This window comes from Oncorhynchus clarkii, unplaced genomic scaffold, assembly GCF_045791955.1.
Source record: "Oncorhynchus clarkii lewisi isolate Uvic-CL-2024 unplaced genomic scaffold, UVic_Ocla_1.0 unplaced_contig_4865_pilon_pilon, whole genome shotgun sequence".
NCBI lineage: Eukaryota > Metazoa > Chordata > Actinopteri > Salmoniformes > Salmonidae > Oncorhynchus > Oncorhynchus clarkii.
The window spans coordinates 30,945-38,622 of NW_027258630.1; the positions used below are offsets into that span (position 1 = coordinate 30,945).

The 7,678-nt window shown below is 40.3% G+C and overlaps 1 long non-coding RNA gene across 1 annotated transcript; it reads left to right on the forward strand.

Moving 5' to 3' along the window:
- Window positions 1-485: 485 nt before the first annotated feature.
- Window positions 486-4,258, forward strand: LOC139397793 (uncharacterized). Its single transcript, XR_011631126.1, has 3 exons — window positions 486-707; window positions 2,885-2,986; window positions 3,105-4,258. It is a non-coding gene; the product is annotated as an uncharacterized lncRNA (long non-coding RNA).
- Window positions 4,259-7,678: the final 3,420 nt, after the last annotated feature.

Genomic DNA, 7,678 nt, shown 5'->3' on the forward strand with positions numbered 1-7,678 from the left:
GATTACAACGGACTACAGTATGAAATTCAAAGACAGACTGAAGCTGGATACTCAGACTGGATCTCTCACCATCAGAAACCTCACCATCAGCGACTCTGGACTTTATAAAATACTTATCATCAATACACAGAGTTCATCTAAGATTACAAATCTAACCGTCTATGGTGCGTGTCTAGCTTCTTTTTTTACTTCCCTTTTTTCCATTCTCTCACTTAGTCTGTTACCCAGTTGTTTTCAATGAAGATTAAAAAAAATACCTTTTGTATTTAGAGTTTGAAAAAGAAATAGCCCACTTCTTCATATATGTTTAGGTCTCATTTATGACATCTTAGTTTTACTGTAAACACATTAGTTTAAATCTCTGTTTGTCATTGAGTCACTGCTAAATCATTCTGCTATCCCAGCCTCAGTGTCTGCTCCTCACATCAGTCCCTCAGTGGACAGTCCATTTGAAAAAGTGAGCTGTTCCTTGGTGTGCACTGTGAAGAACGGGAGAGAGGTGATCTTGTCCTGGTACAGAGGAGAGGAGATTCTCAACCAGACCAGCAGCCCTGATCTTCTAGCCAATCTCTCTCTCCCTCTGGAGTTAAACAAAAGAAATGTTGACACCTACAGCTGTGAGGCTTCCAACCCTGCTGACTCAAAACCAACTCCACTCAACATTGAAACGCTCTGCCCTCAATTGTCCTCACGCTCTGCCCTCAAAGGTATGTCAACACTGCATATAGTATTGTTGTTCCATTTTGTGGGTCAGTAATGGGATCCTGTAATGGCAGACCACTAAATAGCAAGCTCTGTTTATAATGAGCTCACCAGAGATTTCATTGGGCAGAGCCAACCCCCAGACAGATTGTCTGCTCTTCGTTTCCTCTACAGTTCCTTGCGAAAGTATTCGGCCCCCTTGAACTTTGCGACCTTTTGCCAAATTTCAGGCTTCAAACATAAAGATATAAAACTGTATTTTTTTGTGAAGAATCAACAACAAGTGGGACACAATCATGAAGTGGAACGACATTTATTGGATATTTAAAACTTTTTTAACAAATCAAAAGCTGAAAAATTGGGCGTGCAAAATTATTCAGCCCCCTTAAGTTAATACTTTGTAGCGCCACCTTTTGCTGCGATTACAGCTGTAAGTCGCTTGGGGTATGTCTCTATCAGTTTTGCACATCGAGAGACTGAATTTTTTTCCCATTCCTCCTTGCAAAACAGCTCGAGCTCAGTGAGGTTGGATGGAGAGCATTTGTGAACAGCAGTTTTCAGTTCTTTCCACAGATTCTCGATTGGATTCAGGTCTGGACTTTGACTTGGCCATTCTAACACCTGGATATGTTTATTTTTGAATCATTCCATTGTAGATTTTGCTTTATGTTTTGGATCATTGTCTTGTTGGAAGACAAATCTCCGTCCCAGTCTCAGGTCTTTTGCAGACTCCATCAGGTTTTCTTCCAGAATGGTCCTGTATTTGGCTCCATCCATCTTCCCATCAATTTTAACCATCTTCCCTGTCCCTGCTGAAGAAAAGCAGGCCCAAACCATGATGCTGCCACCACCATGTTTGACAGTGGGGATGGTGTGTTCAGCTGTGTTGCTTTTACGCCAAACATAACGTTTTGCATTGTTGCCAAAAAGTTCAATTTTGGTTTCATCTGATCAGAGCACCTTCTTCCACATGTTTGGTGTGTCTCCCAGGTGGCTTGTGGCAAACTTTAAACGACACTTTTTATGGATATCTTTAAGAAATGGTTTTCTTCTTGCCACTCTTCCATAAAGGCCAGATTTGTGCAATATACGACTGATTGTTGTCCTATGGACAGAGTCTCCCACCTCAGCTGTAGATCTCTGCAGTTCATCCAGAGTGATCATGGGCCTCTTGGCTGCATCTCTGATCAGTCTTCTCCTTGTATAAGCTGAAAGTTTAGAGGGACGGCCAGGTCTTGGTAGATTTGCAGTGGTCTGATACTCCTTCCATTTCAATATTATCGCTTGCACAGTGCTCCTTGGGATGTTTAAAGCTTGGGAAATCTTTTTGTATCCAAATCCGGCTTTAAACTTCTTCACAACAGTATCTCGGACCTGCCTGGTGTGTTCCTTGTTCTTCATGATGCTCTCTGCGCTTTTAACGGACCTCTGAGACTATCACAGTGCAGGTGCATTTATACGGAAACTTGATTACACACAGGTGGATTGTATTTATCATCATTAGTCATTTAGGTCAACATTGGATCATTCAGAGATCCTCACTGAACTTCTGGAGAGAGTTTGCTGCACTGAAAGTAAAGGGGCTGAATAATTTTGCACGCCCAATTTTTCAGTTTTTGATTTGTTAAAAAAGTTTGAAATATCCAATAAATGTCGTTCCACTTCATGATTGTGTCCCACTTGTTGTTGATTCTTCACAAAAAATACAGTTTTATATCTTTATGTTGGAAGCCTGAAATGTGGCAAAAGGTCGCAAAGTTCAAGGGGGCCGAATACTTTCGCAAGGCACTGTAATTCTAGGGGGAGATAAATACCAGCTGAAGCTCACTAACAACTTATTTTGTAGGATAGTATGTTTCAAACTAACAAATTGTTTTTTTAACATTTAAACCTGAGGGCAGTTTTTACAAATTCCTCAACATGCGTATTATCATATTTTTTAACTTCTGTATTACAGCCAGCTGATTTCTGTATTTATTTTCCTATGAGCCGTGTAGCCAACCTTATAATACCTTCATCAATGTCATTCATTAGTATTGACTAAAGCACATGGCATGGGTTTGAACAGCTGAATTTCATTTAGACGGGAAGAATATAGGCTTCAGGTGAATACAGGGCAAGACCACATACAACATACAGTTGATTAAACCCCCCCCCCCCCCCTCCATTTTACTCCTGACAGGGTCTGGTCGCAATCCTGTCCCAATCGCACTGGTCACATTGCTAGCAGTTGGGATAATAAGTGGTGGTATATTCTGGGCAGTTAAAATAATAAAATGTGGAGGTAAGTACAATCTGTGTTACAGTTGACATCATACAGAGCACCCTGAAGGCAACATATACAGAACATACACTGTAGGTAATCATGTAATGTTATGCCTTTTCCCTTTATTTCAATGCAGCCTGCAAGCAAAGAGAAGAAGAAGGATCCTGATGTGAACTTTCAGAGATTGGTATGGTCAGTGTTTATGGATGTGAATATATGTGCATGCATATTATGCTACTTGGTTTTCTATGCAACTTCTGTATCTGTGAACACACACACACACATTTAGGAAGGAAGTGGTCACTTGTTGTTGGCTTGTATAACATACCAGCCAATGTGAAAATACAGAATACACAAGAACAAGCATAGAATGCAAATATACGGAACAAAAATATAAACGCAACATGTGAAGTGTTGGTCCCATGTTTCATGAGCTGAAATATCCCAGAATTTTTCCATACGCAGAAATAGCTTATTTCTCTAAATTTTTCGGCACAAATTTGTTTACATACCTGTTAGCGAGCATTTCTCGTTTGCCAAAAAAATTCCATCCACCTGACAGGTGTGCATATCCCGAAGCTGATTAAACAGCATGATCATTGATCATTACACAGGTTCACAATAAAAGGCCACTCTAAAATGTGCAGTTTTTCCACACAACACAATTCCACAGATGTCTCAAGTTTTGAGGGAGAGTGCAATTGACATGCTGACTGCAGGAATGTCCACCAGAGCTGTTGCCAGAGAATTGAATGCTCCCTTCTCTACCATAAGCCGCCTAAAGCGTTGTCTTAGAGAATTTGGCAGTACGTCCAACCGGCCTCACAAACGTTAACCACGTGTAACCATGCCAGCCCAGGACCTCCACATCCAGCTTCTTCACCTGCGGGATCATCTGATACCACCCACCCGGACAGCTGATGAAACTGAGGCGAATTTCCCCAGTAGGTGGGCCTATGCCCTCCCAGCCCCACTCATGGCTGCGCCCCTGCCCAGTCATGTGAAATCCATAGATTAGGGCCTAATTTATTTATTTCAACTGACTGATTTCCTTATATCAACTGTAACTCAGTAAAAATCGTTTAAATTGTTGCATGTTGCGTTGATATTTTTGCTCCGTAGATTTGGACCTTATTGAATTACAGGTTTCTGTTTCTATTTGTTTAAGTGCTGACTTTACAGGTTGAGTATATACTGGTATCTGGCACCGGAGGCATCTGTTTACCAGAAGAGTCTGTTTTGTACTCAGATGTCAGAATCTTACCTTTTGTTCAGACAGGACTGGATTCAATCACTCCTCTCTCAAAGCTGTGACCTTGGCGTGGTTTAGAGGCTTGTGTGTCTCAATGACCCTGAGATCTACGCCGGAGGGGGCTTGGGCCCCTGATAGGTTTAGCCATGCCGGATTGGTCTTAGGTCAGGGGCCAGACCAACGACAGCATTGGTCCTACATGTTTCACGTTGGGATGGTGCTATAGGTTGGCACCCATAACACTCTGACAATGTTAAATACTGTGTATGTCTTTACTGTCATTTTAAATGTGTCTTTTTCATAGTATTGTACCTTTTACTTTACAAGAAATATGCTTGATACAAATGCAATTTAATTGTTATTGTTTAAGTCATAGCATTTGTCAACCACAAGGTTGACCTGGTCCTTGTGCTCCAGCTCAGCAAATTACATTTCCACCCCAAAAAAACACAAAAAAAGCCATAAAGATTTTATACCGAACTCACATTTATACCTTTCATTGCCACTATTGTATAATTGAGTGTAATTTCACATACAAATAGCACCGCTATTTATTTGTCTGTTGCATAATGTGTATGTCTTTAGTGTAATTTTAGATGTGTACTTTTTCATTGTGGTGTACTTTACTTGGTAAATATACTATATTATTATTGTTATTTAGGTCACAACATTTGTCTGAAAACCAGGATTAGTAGTATTTAAACAAGCAAATGAGTTAAATCATGGCACCACATCCACTCCCTGAAACAGTTTTACCATTTATTTTCAAAATGCTTGTAACCGACTTCCCAAACCTGCTGATCTCATGGGCATGTTTAAACTTGTGGAGAATGTTTTCACGAAGGTTTGTCCTACCTGTATCTCCGCTCTAGAGAGTCTCATTGCACTTGAAGAAACTTTCACCTTTCTTGAAATGTTCCGCATTGGCTGGCCTTCATGTCTTAATGTAATGATGGACTGTCGTTTCTTTTTGCTTATTTGAGCTGTTCTTGCCATAATATGGACTTGGTCTTTTACCAAATAGGGCTATCTTCTGTATGCCACCCCTACCTTGACACAACACAACAGATTGGCTCAAATGTATTAACTTCTATACAAGGCACACCTGTTAATTGAAATGCATTCCAGGTGATTACCTCATGAAGCTGGTTGAGAGAATGCCAAGAGTGTGCAAAGCTGTCATCAAGGCAAAGGGTGGCTACATTGAAGAAGAAAAACCTTTTGGGTTACGACATGATTTCTTATGTGTTATTTCATAATGTTCATAATGTTCATAATGTCTTCACGATTATTTTACAATGTAGAAAATAGTAAAAATAAAGAAAAACCCTGGAATGAGTAGGTGTGTCCAAACTTTTGACTGGTACTGTATATAAATCCATCCATGTTTGAGGATGTCAGGAGATTACGTAAAAACCGTCCACTAGGGATAAAAGAGAGAACGTTAACTTCAAGTACAGTGCCTTGCGAAAGTATTCGGCCCCCTTGAACTTTGCGACCTTTTGCCACATTTCAGGCTTCAAACATAAAGATATAAAACTGTATTTTTTTGTGAAGAATCAACAACAAGTGGGACACAATCATGAAGTGGAACGACATTTTATTGGATATTTCAAACTTTTTTAACAAATCAAAAACTGAAAAATTGGGCGTGCAAAATTATTCAGCCCCTTTACTTTCAGTGCAGCAAACTCTCTCCAGAAGTTCAGTGAGGATCTCTGAATGATCCAATGTTGACCTAAATGACTAATGATGATAAATACAATCCACCTGTGTGTAATCAAGTCTCCGTATAAATGCACCTGCACTGTGATAGTCTCAGAGGTCCGTTAAAAGCGCAGAGAGCATCATGAAGAACAAGGAACACACCAGGCAGGTCTGAGATACTGTTGTGAAGAAGTTTAAAGCCGGATTTGGATACAAAAAGATTTCCCAAGCTTTAAAAATCCCAAGGAGCACTGTGCAAGCAATAATATTGAAATGGAAGGAGTATCAGACCACTGCAAATCTACCAAGACCTGGCCGTCCCTCTAAACTTTCAGCTCATACAAGGAGAAGACTGATCAGAGATGCAGCCAAGAGGCCCATGATCACTCTGGATGAACTGCAGAGATCTACAGCTGAGGTGGGAGACTCTGTCCATAGGAAAACAATCAGTTGTATATTGCACAAATCTGGCCTTTATGGAAGAGTGGCAAGAAGAAAGCTATTTCTTAAAGATATCCATAAAAAGTGTTGTTTAAAGTTTGCCACAAGCCACCTGGGAGACACACCAAACATGTGGAAGAAGGTGCTCTGGTCAGATGAAACCAAAATTGAACTTTTTGGCAACAATGCAAAACGTTATGTTTGGCGTAAAAGCAACACAGCTGAACACACCATCCCCACTGTCAAACATGGTGGTGGCAGCATCATGGTTTGGGTCTGCTTTTCTTCAGCAGGGACAGGGAAGATGGTTAAAATTGATGGGAAGATGGATGGAGCCAAATACAGGACCATTCTGGAAGAAAACCTGATGGAGTCTGCAAAAGACCTGAGACTGGGACGGATTTCACCCATGAGGCCAATGGTGACTTTAAAACAGTTACAGAGCTTAATGGCTGTGATAATAGAAAACTGAGGATGGGTCAACAACATTATAGATACTCCACAATACTAACTTAAATGACACAGTGAAAAGAAGGAAGCCTGTACAGAATAAAAAATATTCCAAAACATACGTCCTGTTTGAAAATATGGCACTACAGACAAATTGCAAAAAAACATGAAATGAAAAATGAACTCAATGTCCTGAATACAAAGTGTTACGTTTGGGGAAAATCCAACACATCACTGATTACCACTCTTCATATTTTCAAGCATGGAGGTGGCTGCATCATGTTATGACATGTCAGCATTAAACAGAAACGGGTTGTAATAGGGGTGGCCAAACTTACTCCAAAGACTGAAGTCAGCAGGATTTTGTTCCAGTGAAGCACTAATAAAACAACAAACTGATTAAACTAATTAACTTATTATGGTCTTCAGTCACAAGAACCACGATTCATTCATTCAGGTTGAGCTGGAACAAAAACATGCACGAACTTGTCACGCCCTGACCTTAGATGTCTGTTTTCTTGATTATTTTGGTTAGGTCAGGGTGTGACGAGGGTGGTTGGTTTAGTTTTTGTATTGTCTAGGTGTTTTTCTGTCCTGTCTAGGGTTTTTGTGTATCTATGGGGTTTTTATATGTCTAGGTAATGTGGTGGCCTGAATTGGTTCCCAATCAGAGGCAGCTGTTTATCGTTGTCTCTGATTGGCGATCCTATTTAGGTTGCCATTTTGGTTTTTGTGGGTTATTGTCTATGTGTAGTTGCATGTCAGCACTCGGTTGATATAGCGGCACGTTTGTTTAGTGTTCTTCCTTTAATTAAAGAAGAATGTATTCATATCACGCTGCACCTTGGTCTCTTTATGAC